Genomic DNA, 13,663 nt, shown 5'->3' on the forward strand with positions numbered 1-13,663 from the left:
GTGCGGGGCTGGCCCTGCCATGTGCCCATGGCAGAAGGACTTCCACGGGACTCCAGCCAAACTATCGCATTAAATGCGGGTAGGTGGGCTGGGTGCGCCCAAGTCAAAAGTATGGCCTGCCACTGACACACGGGGCAGGTAAGCTGACACCACGGAAAGCCCGCCTGATCTGAAGGCACCGCGTCACTGTGCTCCGCGCGCGGGCAGGCGGCGTGTAGTCCCATCATGGCGCCATGCGCGTGGATGATGATGGCCTGCAACAGGTGTGCCGAGGCGTATGCTGCAACAGTACGCGCGGAGGCAACGGCGCGGCAGGTCAGCGATGTTTCTTCACCCGACAGAAGGTTCTGACCCAACAGTGGCAGCACGGCAACACTGTTGGGTAATACTGATAGCAGTCACTATGCAGACAAGGCTACACACGACCATATCCTGGCTGTAGATACGCACATCAATTTCTCGATCGAGAGGACTACGGAGAGGAGCTGAAGATGAAGATCTCCATATCTCTCATAGAACAGGCTCCTGTTGGCCGGGCCCACCTGTCGGGGCCCCGCACAGTGTAAGCACCTCCCTTGGACTATAAAAGGGAGCGTGCACTCGTTAGAAGACAGGCTTCCAAGGTCCAACCTTACATCACGAGCTCAGGCTCAATCCAAGCTTCCACAATCAATACAGCAACCAAGTGGACGTAGGGTATTACGCTCCGGCGGCCCGAACCACTCTAAAATCCTTGTGTCATTCATACATTCATCCGCCCATCGATCAAGCACTCCTAAGTCTCCTCCAAACCCATCCTTAACTAGGATTAGGCGGGGGCATTCCGCTACCCAGCTGGAGATTTCCTCCGACATTTGGCGCACCAGGTAGGGGGCTTAGGTTTGGTTTGCGCTTGGTCGAAACTCAAGACCGCAATGGCGTAGGAAAATGGTCATCACGACCTCCTGTTGGTGAGGAAGTGGCGTCCTCGACGCCACACGCCTCACGCCATCCCCCACCTAGGGGGGCCGCGCGTGCTGCTCCACAGTGTCCTGTGGAGCGGGCTTCCGTGGCCCAATCGGTGTCTGCACCGAATGGGCCGCTCATGGCAGCCAGGGAGTTGCTTCGCAACCCCCCTGGTGAGGCAGCCTCGCCCGACGCCCAGAGGCAATGGCGTGACAACGTCGACCGCCTCCTCAACTTGTCGCAGGCTTCCCCATGCTCAGCGGGAGGGTCTATCTCCAGGCAACGCCGTCGTCAGGGCGGCGCATCCGGTTCTGTGCACTCACCATCAGTGAGGAGTGCGCGGACAGAGGACCTCCGGGCAGAGCTCAACCGCAGACGTGCGGGAGAGGACGCCCGTGTCTCCATTGAGCGGCGTGTGGGCGCCGGCTCAACATCGAGGGTCGTGACCTCGATGCCGAACTTGTTGCGGCAGCACCGACGATGCAGGGACCTGTCCAGGCACCGGTGTCCGGGGTGGGCTGCGCAGCGCTCGCAGACCACCTTCGCGCGGTCGCCTAGCCGTCCAAGTTTCGGCCGCACCTGCCGGAAAAGTATGATGGGTCCACCAACCCGTCAGAGTTCCTCCAGGTCTACATCACCGCTATTACAGCGGCTGGAGGTAACGACGCAGTCATGGCAAGTTACTTTCATGTAGCCTTGACCGGGCCAGCCCGGACCTATCTCATGAACCTTACTCCGGGATCCATCCAATTCTGGGGTGAGCTCTGCGCACAGTTTACGGCAAATTTTGCCAGTGCGTACCAGCAGCATGGTGTGGAGGCCCACCTTCACGCCGTGAGGCAACAACCTGGAGCAACCCTCCAGACCTTCATCTCCCGTTTCACCAAGGTACGAGGAACTATTCCGTGTATCTCCGATGTGTCTATCATCACGGCCTTCCGCTAGGGGGTCCGTGATGAGAAGATGCTGGAGAAGCTGGCGACTCATCAGGTGGAAACCGTCACCACCTTGTTCGCCTTGGCGGACAAATGCCAGGGCTGCAGAAGGCTGTGCATGGCACTCTGCAACCCAGGCAGGACCCGCTCAGACGAGCGGGCCTAGTATCGCAGCCCCTGGCAGCGGCAAGAAAAAGAACAAGAAGAACCGTGGCTTCGACAAGTCACGGATAGGGGGTCCGGCCGTTGCCGCTGCAACGACCGGGGGCCAGAACGCCCGAGGCAAGCGCCCACGTCAACAGCGCACCGACCCCGGGTCGTGCCCTGTTCATCCGGGGGCTCGCCATAGCGCCACCGAGTGCCGCGAGATCCAGAAGCTTGCGGAGCGCCTTAGCAAGAGGCGCGACCAAGCCTCTAGGGAAGGCTCCTCCCCTCCACGGCGTTCCGGCAAGGAGAAAGCCTCCGATTCCGACGCAGCCGCGACGGAGAGGGAGTTGGGGTATCAAACCCCCAACAAAGACCTCAAGGGTCTCTTCCACCAGTCCGACTCCGAATCCGGCGGGGACGAGCACCGCAAGAAGCCGTACGTCATGTACGGCGACAGTTCGGAGCTCGTCTCCCGGCGGGACGTCAAGACCCTTTGCCGAGAGGTCCTTTCGGTGAAGCCGAGGACGCCGAAGGCAGCGCCCCACCAGTGGTGGAAGAACACCACCATCTCCTTCGGGCCATCTGACTGCCCGGAGAACATGGCGGGCGCTGGAGTGCTGCCGCTCGTCACGGCACCCACCATTGCCAATGTCCGCCTCCACCACATGCTGATCGACGGAGGCGCAGGCCTCAGCGTCATCAGCTATGCAGCGTTCAAGCACCTGCAGATCCCGGAGTCCAAGCTGGTTCCGTCGCGCCCATTCTCCGAAGTGGGCCCAAATACCGTGTACCCGGTTGGGACCATCTCCCTGCCGGTCACTTTCGGGACGGAGGACAACTTCCACTCTGAGAACGTGCAGTTCGAAGTTGCGGAAGTCAACCTTCCCTTCAACGCCATCATCGGTAGGCTGGCCCTGTACCGGTTCATGGCCGTTGCCCATTACGGGTACCTGGTCCTGAAGATGCCTTTCCCGGCAGGCGACCTCACCGTCCAGAGTGACGGGGCCGCTGCCGTCGTGGCGGTTGAAAAACTCCACGCGCTGGCAACAGGACTTACCCCCGCAGCCGGCGCCGAGGGGTCCGACCCCTCATCCTCGCGTGCCAAGGCTCTGGCCAAGGCACCCAAGGTCCGTCCGTCTGATACGGACGATGTTCCCGTGAAGACCATCCAGGTCGGAGCGGAGGCCTCCCAGACCACCCGCATCGGTGGGAATCTGGGAGAGAAATAGGAAAGCGCGCTCATCGCCTTCCTCCGGGCAAATGTCGACGTGTTCGTCTGGGAACCGTCACAGATGCCCGGAATCCCTAGGGAGGTGATTGAGCATCATCTGAAAATCCACCTGATGCCAGACCGGTCCGGTAGAAGCCACGCAAGCAGTCCATCGAGCAGCAAAACTTCATCCGTGAAGAGGTCCGCAAGCTGCTGCAGGCAAGTTTCATTGAAGAGGTTTACCATCCAGTGTGGTTGGCCAATCCAGTCGTGGTTCCGAAGGCTAACGGGAAGCTTCGGATGTGCATCGACTACACCAATCTCAATAAGGCATGTCCAAAAGACCCTTATCCACTTCCACGAATAGATCAAATTGTAGACTCCACCTCCGGGTGTGATTTGCTATCCTTCATAGATGCCTATTCTGGGTTCCACCAAATTAAAATGGCTAGGGAGGATAGGAAGCATACTGCTTTTGTAACAGTGGATGATCTTTATCGTTATATAGTGATACCTTATGGATTGCTTAACGGTCTACCTACCTTTGCTCGTGCAATGAACATCACTTTAGGTGATTTGGTTAGAGATATAGTTGAGGCGTATGTTGATGATATCGTTGTCAAGACTAGAGAATCAAATTCCCTCCTACAAAATTTAGCTCAAGTCCTCGACAAGCTACGCGTAACCTCCACCAAGCTTAACCCCGAGAAATGCGTCTTTAGCGTGTCGGCGGGAAAGCTCTTTGGTTTCCTGGTCTCCCATCGGGGGATCGAGGCGAAGCCGGACAAGGTCCGGGCAATCGAGGCAATGAGGCCCCCTGCGCGTCTCAAGGACGTGCAGAGGTTAACGGGGTCCCTTGCGGCCCTCAGCCGCTTCATTTCGAGGCTGGCGGAGAGGGCCCTTCCCTTCTTCAAGCTGATGAGGGGGTCTGGTCCATTCATATGGACTGAAGAGGCAGAATGAGCCTTCAAAGAGATGAAGCAGTACCTCACCTCCTTACCGGTCCCGGTCGTCTCGGACCAAGGTGAGGCACTGTTTCTTTTCCTTGCAGCGACGGCCGAAGTGATCAGCATGGTGCTGGTCACAGAGAGGTTCGAGCATCTCCCGCAGGGGGCCCCTGTGGATCCCCCTGTAGGAGAAGGAGGTTTGGCCTCCGCCAGTCTAACAACCGGCCCTGCTTCGGAGGGTCCGGCCGGGTCCGGACCCGGGGAAACACCTAGCGACCTGGGGACCGGCGAGTCCCCAGCTCAAACAGAAGGATCCAGTGCTGCTGGCAGAGTCAGGACCGTCCAGAAGCCGGTCTACTACATCAGTGAGGTCCTACATGAGGTAAAGGCCAGGTATCCCGAGACGCATAAGCTCCTTTATGCTATACTCGTTGCGTCCAGGAAACTCCGTCACTATTTCCAGGCCCACAAGATTGTGGTGGTGACCTCCTACCCATTGAGGGCCATCCTCCACAATTCCAACACCACGGGCAACATCGCCAAGTGGGCAGCTGAGCTCGCTGGATTCCAACTCGACTTCCAGCCACGCCACGCCATCAAGAGCCTGGTCCTTGCTGACTTCGTTGCAGAATGGACACCAGCACCAAGCGTCCCAGGGGGTCCGGACCATGGGTCGGACCCCCCACGTCTGGAAGCCAGGGCTCCGGTGTTCACCGGACCCCACTAGACGCTCTTCTTCGACGGGTCCGCCCGCAACAAGAAGGCAGGGGCAGGCGTGATCCTCATCGACCCACATGGTGAGCATGTGAAGTACATGGTGCACCTCGACTTTGAGGCCACCAACAACATGGCGGAGTATGAGGCCTTAATTTTTGGACTCACGGTGGCTCTGTCCCTGGGGGTCTGGGAGCTCCTGGTCAAAGGAGATTCCCAACTCATCATCAGACAGGTCCGGGGGGAGTGTTGCTGCAACAATCCCCAGCTCGCAGCCTACCTCATCCGTGTGAGGAAGCTGGAGAAGGACTTCGATGTGCTGGAACTGCAACATGTTCCACGCGAGGGCAACTCAGCAGCTGATGCACTCTCCACGAGGGCATCGACTCAGGCATCCGTGCCGGAGGGCGTCTTCCAAAGGCGTCTGCTGAAGCCTTCCGCCCAGCCTGTCGACCTGGGCGAAGGGGGTCGGACTGGCACCTCGAAGCTAGCGGTTCCGGCTGCGCTCCATCCGTGGTGCCCGCCAAGGGTTGTGTGCTCCCTCGAGAGTCCCGAAGACCTCATGGGGTCACGTCCAGTTTCTCAGGAAGGTCCCGATGCATGGATCTCTAAGGTCCGAGACTACTTGAAAGATAATTTCCTTCCTGAAAACCAACCATCTGCTGAGCGCATAGTCCGGATGGCTAAGTGTTACACGGTGGTAGAAGGGGATCTCTACCGCCGTGGCGCCAATGGCATCCTCATGCGGTGCATCACCCAGGAAGAGGGCCGCGACTTGCTCGCGAAGATCCATGGAGGTGAGTGCGGATGCGATTTTTCATCCCGCACGCTGGTCGGTAAGGCCTTCCGGCATGGTTTTTACTAGCCGACAACGCTCCAGGATGCAGCTGAGTTGGTAAGGTCCTGCAAGGCATGCCAGTTCCATGCAAAGCAGATACACACTCCAGCTCAGTCACTGCAGATGATTCCTCCCTCTTGGTCCTTTGCTGTATGGGGGTTGGATATCTTGGGACCTTTCCCTAGGGCCGTCGGCAGGTACCGGTACCTCTACATCGCCATTGACAAATTCACCAAGTGACCGGAAGCAACCCCAGTGGTCAACATCACCAAGGCGTCAGCAACTGCCTTCCTTAAGTCAATTGTGTGCCGGTTCGGGGTCCCGAACCGGGTCATCACCGACAATGGGACTCAGTTCACGAGCCAGTACTTTCAAGAGTACTGCGAGGACATTGGCATCCAGCTCTGTTTCGCCTCAGTGGCGCATCCCAGGAGCAATAGCCAAGTCGAGCGGGCTAATGCTGAGATCCTTAGAGGGCTCAAGATCCGGACCTACTGCGATCTTGAAAAACATGGCGCAAAATGGGTTGATCAGCTTCCGAGCATGCTATGGGGGAACCGGACCACACCCAGCCAGGCGACTGGGGTAACCCCTTTCTTCTTGGTCTATGAGGCCGAAGCGTTCCTTCCCCCAGAGATCACCATGGGCTCTCTACGAGTCCAAGCTTTTGATGAAGACTTGCAGGAACAGCAGCGTCGCCAAGACGTGGACCTCGTCGACGAGCAAAGATGTCGAGCCGCAGTCCGAAACGCACGTACAACCAAGCGCTCCGGTGCTATCATCAACGGTTCGTGCATAGTAGGGAGCTCCGGGTCGGGGACCTGGTCCTAAGGAGAATCCTGAACCGAGAGGGGCTACACAAACTCTCCCCCAGCTGGGAAGGGCCCTTCAAGGTGACAAAGGTGTGCCGACCCGGATCTGTTCATTTGGCTACGTAAGAAGGCATGCAACTACCCAATCCATGGAACATTGAGCATCTTCGTAAGTTCTATCCTTAGGACTTAGTTGAGAGGAAATTTTTCCTTTGTAATTGGTAGCATCACTGTGCGGACCAGGGCGGTGGAGGTCCGCCCTCGTAAACCCGGCCCCTGGCGTACGTCGCACAATTCTTCTGTACCAATTCATTAAGGAAAGATTTGTTCTCAGTGTGTCCTTGAGGTTTATGCGATTCTATTTTTTCTTTGCTTCTCGCTACACTAACCCCCCACATGGTCTTTCACGTCTGTGACGTGCCCGAGGCCTTTCTCGAGTTGCTACACTACGTCTCTGCCCCAGGACCTCTGTTTCGCAGGAGAAAAGGAACCGGACATCTGGGAACTGGCTTCAGGGAGACGTGCTCGTTCTTTGCTCGGGTCTAGGGTTGTGTAGCCGCTTAGTCTGGTTTCGTATCCTAAGCCTACACGCGCTGCCCCCTTAGGGCGAGTACCGTTGTACCTCGAACCATGGACCCGGGGCCTGGGGCCCCTTTAATCCCTGAACCTAGGCCCTGGTGCTCTGACTCGCTACGCAACTCAGAAGGTCCTCGCTAGTAAATCCGGGACCTCGTGGGGACGTCTACTAAGCGTCGATCCTAAGTCGTATGCAGGACCTCGGTTCTATGGCAGCTAGTTCCGACCCATCGCGACTACTTCCCAGGGGGCCAAGGGACCTCCGTATGCTCGAAAACGCAGGATCGACAATCAGAGAATAGCTAAGTTTTTTCGCAATAAGTAGACGCATGAAACACTTAAATACATTACTCATAATGTGCACTATACATTACACCACAAAGTTATATTACAAAAAATAGCAGAAAAGATACTACTTCTATTGAGCTGGTGGTCCGGAGGAGGCTTCTCCATTTGTAGGTCCGGGACGGCGCCGAACACGGGTCGCCACCATGCCCGCTGCTTCCTGCATGCTCTCCTGTGCAGCGGCCACCGTCGCCCGGACCGGACCAACCAAAATTGGAGTCAGCGGGCAGGAGAGGTCGTGGCTCCGAAGGTAGGTAAGGATGTACTCCGCCATCCCTCGGGCGATCGCCCGTCCCTCTGTCTCCAGGAGGTCGAAGATGGTGGCCTCCGTGTCTCGAAGGCGCTCGGCGGTGGAGTCCAGCAACGGGAGGATAGTTCCGAGTGAGGGTGGGGTCTCCGTGACCTGGATGGGACTTAGCCCGAGGGCATCCAGGGTGGGGTTCACTTCACCGACCCACCTCACGATTCGGTCGATGCTGGCGCTCCGCTCCGCCAAGAACTCCTCCACCTTGGCCTCCTTCTCCTGGAGGGCCACCACGAGCTCCTGGAGCCTCCGGGTCCCGGCCGCCAATTCCTCCTCCACGGCCGCCTCCCGCTCCTGGAGCTCCTGGATCCGGGTCGTCTCCTCTTCTTCGAGGGTGGCAAGCTTGGCCTCTCCCTCCGCCACGGCTGCCTCTCGATCCGCAAGGGTAGTTTGCTGCTCCTTGATCAGCTCCAGTGATGTCCGTGCATGCTCGGTCAGCTCAAGTGCAAGCTTCGTCCTAGCCTCCGCCGCGCCCACCTTCTTCTCCGCCGTGAGCTCCCACTCGATGGCCTGCGCCTCCCACCAAGTGGCCACCCTCTCCCGCCGAGCAGCTGCCGCCTCTCGATCAAGAGCCTTCTGCAGCTGCTCCTGCAGGTCCTCGCGCTCCTGTGCAAGCTGAATTCGCTCCCCGGTGTAGCGGGCGGAGACGGTCTTGATGCAGTCCCTAAGGCGGTGCTCCCAGTCGGAGAGCCGAAGGCGTTCCGCCTCCAGCCTCTCCCACTCCCGGCGGATGCCTGCCTCCAGCTCCTCCTGTGCTTGTTGGCTCTTGGCAAAAAGGCGGGGGAGGGGGATCTCCGCTGGGCTCGGAGAAGGCGCCTCCCCAGCACCACCTCCGGCTCCTCCTCCTGTGCGGGTGGAGTGGTGGTGCTGGCGACCTCGGCGATCTCCGGCGCCACTGCCTCCGGCACCTCAGCAGCCTCCGGCGTTGCCACCTCTGCCGCTGCTGCTGGATCAACTGGAGGGGGCTTCGCCATGGTGCCCGGCGCTGCTGCTGCCGTTGGCGTCTCGATCGTCGCAGCAGGTCCGGCGGTCTCCTCCTGGGGGGCGGCTTCGGGCCTTGGGGGTGTCGCGGCGTCCGGCTCCGGACCTCTGGGCCCAGCAGCTACAGGTGCTGGCGCGGGCAGAGCCCCTGCTGGAGTTATCGCCGTCCTTCCAGCAGGGGAAGGTGAAGATACTGGCTGGGGACCGGACCCCCCAGCTGGAGCGACGCCGGCGGACGTGCTCGATGCGTCCGAAGTATGGGGCCTGTCATATCACCGACACAGTTAGGGCCCCAGAAGACAAATGGAGAAATGAAAAGCTCTGAAAAGACTACTTACACAAAGTCATACCACTCCCAACCGCCCCGGGCGATTGGGGGGACCTTCGTTCCCACCGAGGACCCCCCGGACCTTTGGTGGAGGTCCCTGGCCGCTGGCGCATCTGGCGGCGGGGGCGGGGTTTGTGGCCTTGGCTCTGTCGGCGGTGATGGCGTCACTGGGCGCTGCGTCGTCGGTGACGGTGGAGGAATCTCCTATTCCGGGGAAGGCCGCCGTGCTTCCTCCAGTCTCCCCTTTGGCTGCTGGCACTGCGGCCGAGGTGGTGGAGCTCTGCTCTGTCTCTCCGCCTCCGCCGTTTTCTGGCGCTTGGGGGCCGGCTCCCCCATGAAGGAGCCGTCACCACGCTGGAGCCTCCGAGACTTGGTCCCCTCCGCTTGGCTGCTCCGCGCGGGTGCCGCCCTCTGCGTCTCGTCGTCCCTCCGGGTTGAAGCGGCACCCGCGTTGTCCTTGTGGCGGTGCTCCGGCACCGGCACCTTGTCTTTTCCCTTCCCAGCGGGGGCCGGACCTCCGGGACTTGGCCCCCCGGGACCTTGGCTGGCGTGCTGCTGGCGGTCGGGAGAAGCGCCGGGGATGTGGATCCCACGATTGGGGTCGCCTCCCAGTTGTCGGACCGCCAGGCCACCCTCGTCGAGGGTCGGCATCGACGCCAGGACCGTCGACTGCAACGCCTGTTCCTCGCACAGGGCTTTGATCCCGCTCAGGAGGACCAGGGACTCCAGGCTGAACGCCTCGCCGGTCATCGCCCGGAACGCCGCCTCCAGCTCTGCCCTGGAAAAATCGGTGTCGGGCCCGCGCGCGATCCTGCAACAGTCGTTTGTCCCTGTGTACATGCCGGCCATCCTGGTCCGCTGCTGCAGGGTAGCAATCCGCCGCTTCCGGAAATCACCCAGCACCATCAGGGACGTCAGGCCGCTCCTTGAGAGATTCTTGACCCGATCAAGGACCGGGCCGAGCTCCTCCGGCAGCGACGGCTTGGCCTTCCAGGTGCTCCGGTCGCTCTGGGGACTCTCTGTTGGCAGCTCCAGGCGATCGTTGGGGTCGGCCTCAGCGATGACCCAGCCTTCACACCAATCCTCCCACTTGGAGCTGGAGAAGGCACTGATGTAGGAGTTCGCCATCCCGTGCCAGAGCTGGAAGTAGTAGGCGCCGACCTCGCGCTTGCTCCTCCCTGTCCTGACCAAGGCATAAAAATGCCTGAAGATGGCGGTGCAGTGACGCACCCCACAAACATCTCCATAAAGTGGGCAAAGACCGCCACGAGTAGGACAGAGTGGGGGGTGAGGTGATGAAGCTGGAGGCCGAACTCCTCCAGGAGCAGGAGGAAGAAGGAGGAGATCGGAGGCACCAACCCGCACATGGCATACGAGTTGAAGAGAACGAACTCCCCCGCGGCAAGGTCGCGGAGGGGGATTTTGCCGGCCCTAATCCTCCCGACGAGCTCCGGCGTGGTCCACCCCAAAGAGCGGCGCACCGAGTCTAGCTGGGTCTGGCTCTGGAAGCGGCACGGAAAAGGGAGCGAAGACATGGTGATGGGCGCTGCGATTGCAGGAGATGGATCGCAAGGGAATAGGAAAGAAAAGGAATGCCGAGCGTAAGGAAGCTGATTGCAAGGTGTGTGTGAAGACGAAGGGGCGCTGCGGCGTCTGTTGATAGTAAGAGCGAAAAGGTAGCCGTTTCCTTCGGCGCCTATCTTTTATGTAAAAGCTGCTCGCCCTGTCGAGCTCCGCGGCGACCAAGGAGAAGCCGAAGGGTCGCCTGTACCAGGCCCCCTCCTCTCACACCCAATGACTGGTGGGCCCGGCCCCACTAGTCAAAGGCGCGGCCGCTGGAGGTGGGGGGGGGGGGAAGGCGGAATCCGAACCGCCCGAGCCGCGGGACGGGCTCGAATAAGACAAGAATCTGAACCGCCTGACGCGCACGACGCGGGCGGAGGATGGGCCCCTCGGGGATCCTGCTAAAGGGGAAAAGACATCCATGCCCTTTCCCGGCGGGAACGAGCTGTCCACCCGGCGCAACGCTGGGATATGGCCCCACCTGCGGGTTCGTTCCTCACCTGAGGTGGGCCTGGGGGCCTCTGTCGGTACATATGGACAGGGGTACTTCCTGCTAGGGTGTCCAGACCCTTAGCGTCTCGCTGTCGCCTCACAGGAGAGTGCGATAACCCGTCAGTGAGTCTTCTGACAGGGTGGCCATCAGGACGGGTGATAGGTTATCCGTAACCTCCTCCTCGTCCTCTGAGTGACATGGCATACGGCCCAGGCCTGACAGCTGGGATCATGGTCTCCGGACCTCCCCCGTGCTCTTATAGGTCCGAGCCTCCACGTGCCCATGAGGGCAGGGGTGCTCTCGGGTGGCCCCCACGGACCCGGACTCCCCAGGGAGGTCCGGGGCCGCCACGCGAGGGGGCCAGACCTCTACAGGCCTGACCGCTCCGACCGGCCACGGGGCCCCGGACCCCCCTTTCCCCCGGGAAGGGGTACGGTGCCGCCACATGCTGCCTCCATGGTAGGTGCGGGGCTGGCCCTGCCACGTGCCCGTGGCAGAAGTACTTCCACAGGACTCCAGCCCAACTACCGTATTAAATGCGGGTAGGTGGGCTGGGTGCGCCCAAGTCAAAAGTATGGCCTGCCACTGACACACGGGGCAGGTAAACTGACACCACAGTAAGCCCGCCTGATCTGAAGGCGGCGCGTCACTGTGCTCCGCGCGCGGGCAGGCGGCGTATAGTTCCATCACGGCGCCGCACGCGTGGGTGATGATGGCCTGCAACAGGTGTGCCGAGGCGTACGCTGCAACAGTACGCGCGGAGGCAACGGCGCGGCAGGTCAGCGATGTTTCTTCACCCGACAGAAGGTTCTGACCCAACAGTGGCAGCACGGCAACACTGTTGGGTAATACTGATAGCTGTCACTGTGCAGACAAGGCTACACACGGCCATATCCTGAATGTAGATACGCACATCAACTTCTCGATCGAGAGGACTATGGAGAGGAGCTGGAGATGAAGATCTCCATATCTCTCATAGAACAGGCTCCTGTTGGCCGGGCCCACCTGTTGGGGCCCCGCACAGTGTAAACACCTGCCTTGAACTATAAAAGGGAGCGTGCACTCGTTAGAAGACAGGCTTCCAAGGTCCAACCTTACATCACAAGCTCAGGCTCAATCCAAGCTTCCACAATCAATACAGCAACCAAGTGGACGTAGGGTATTACGCTCCGGCAGCCCGAACCACTCTAAAATCCTTGTGTCATTCATACATTCATCCACCCATCGATCAAGCGCTCCTAAGTCTCCTCCAAACCCATCCTTAAGTAGGATTAGGCGGGGGCATTCCGCCACCCGGCTGGAGATTTCCTCCGGCATACTCCAATCTAATATTTTCTAAATTTCTATAATTTATCTATTCTTTTAAAACTCTAAATGTTTCTCCCCACATGTACCAACTAATTTTGTAGATTTCTCTCAACATCCACCAACTAACTTGGTAATTGCTAGTCCCTCAGAATTATTGTGATGGCTTATAAGTTTTCATTTAAATTTATCAACTAAGTATATGGATATACTCATGTGCTGTTCTATACTGTAAGTGTAGCTAAACCTATCTAACTACCGAATAAATTTTCAGTAACAATTATTGTGCATGATTACCGATACCCATTTTAGTAAACGTTATTCAGTAATAGCATACTTTGATTCAACAATTTCTGGATAGTTTGTTAGTAATTTGACTGTTGGATGCAGAATAATACTACACCTAAGGTGTAGAATAGCATTGTCATAAATGTACTGAAAATATACTTTTATACAAAATTTATCTATTTTCTAATTATATTCTACACATGCCTTTATTGAAGTAATTCCCTTCCCAATATCAATAAAAATTGAAATAATGTTTTTCATTATTTCCTTTTTCAAATTTACTTATTCATTGTATTTGACACAAACACCTTATTTTGCTCTTTAAATAAGGCTGTATTCTACATGGGATATTTACATAAATAGTAATTTGCTTTCCAATCTCAAATGAAATCAAATACCTTTTTTTTATTTTTTTCCAACATGGTTAGCTATTTCACTTCCTAGTTAATATACAAATCATCCTTTTCTAACTATTTAAGTTGTTATGGTAATAAATGTTGTAAAAGGCAAAACAATAAGTAATCACGGTAGCAACAATATGCATCTTCAGTTAATGACGTATGCCTTTGACTTCTATGGACTTCTATGTATGTACCTACCTGCTACTGCTTATGATTGTTCCGGTTTTGTGCGACGTGCTTGCTATTCGATTGGTGTTAACGCCTGTATGCTACATCTGTTGTTTTCCGTATGGCGGCCTTGGCGTGACATCATTGCTCGTTGCTAGGCATGGTCCATTGCAGCCCTGCTCCCTGGTGCAGATTATGTTAGCAAGCATCAATTAGTGCCATCTGGGCTTTGATTTCTACGGATGCCACACTTCAATCTTCATCTATGGGTGTTGATTACATGGCCACGCTTTGATTTGCGTCGCGGCCTCGCGAGGCTTTGTGCCTTTTATTTTTTACAACGGGTATCAATTTGATGGCCAT

The sequence above is a fragment of the Panicum hallii genome, chromosome 1, assembly GCF_002211085.1.
Source record: "Panicum hallii strain FIL2 chromosome 1, PHallii_v3.1, whole genome shotgun sequence".
Lineage (NCBI taxonomy): Eukaryota > Viridiplantae > Streptophyta > Magnoliopsida > Poales > Poaceae > Panicum > Panicum hallii.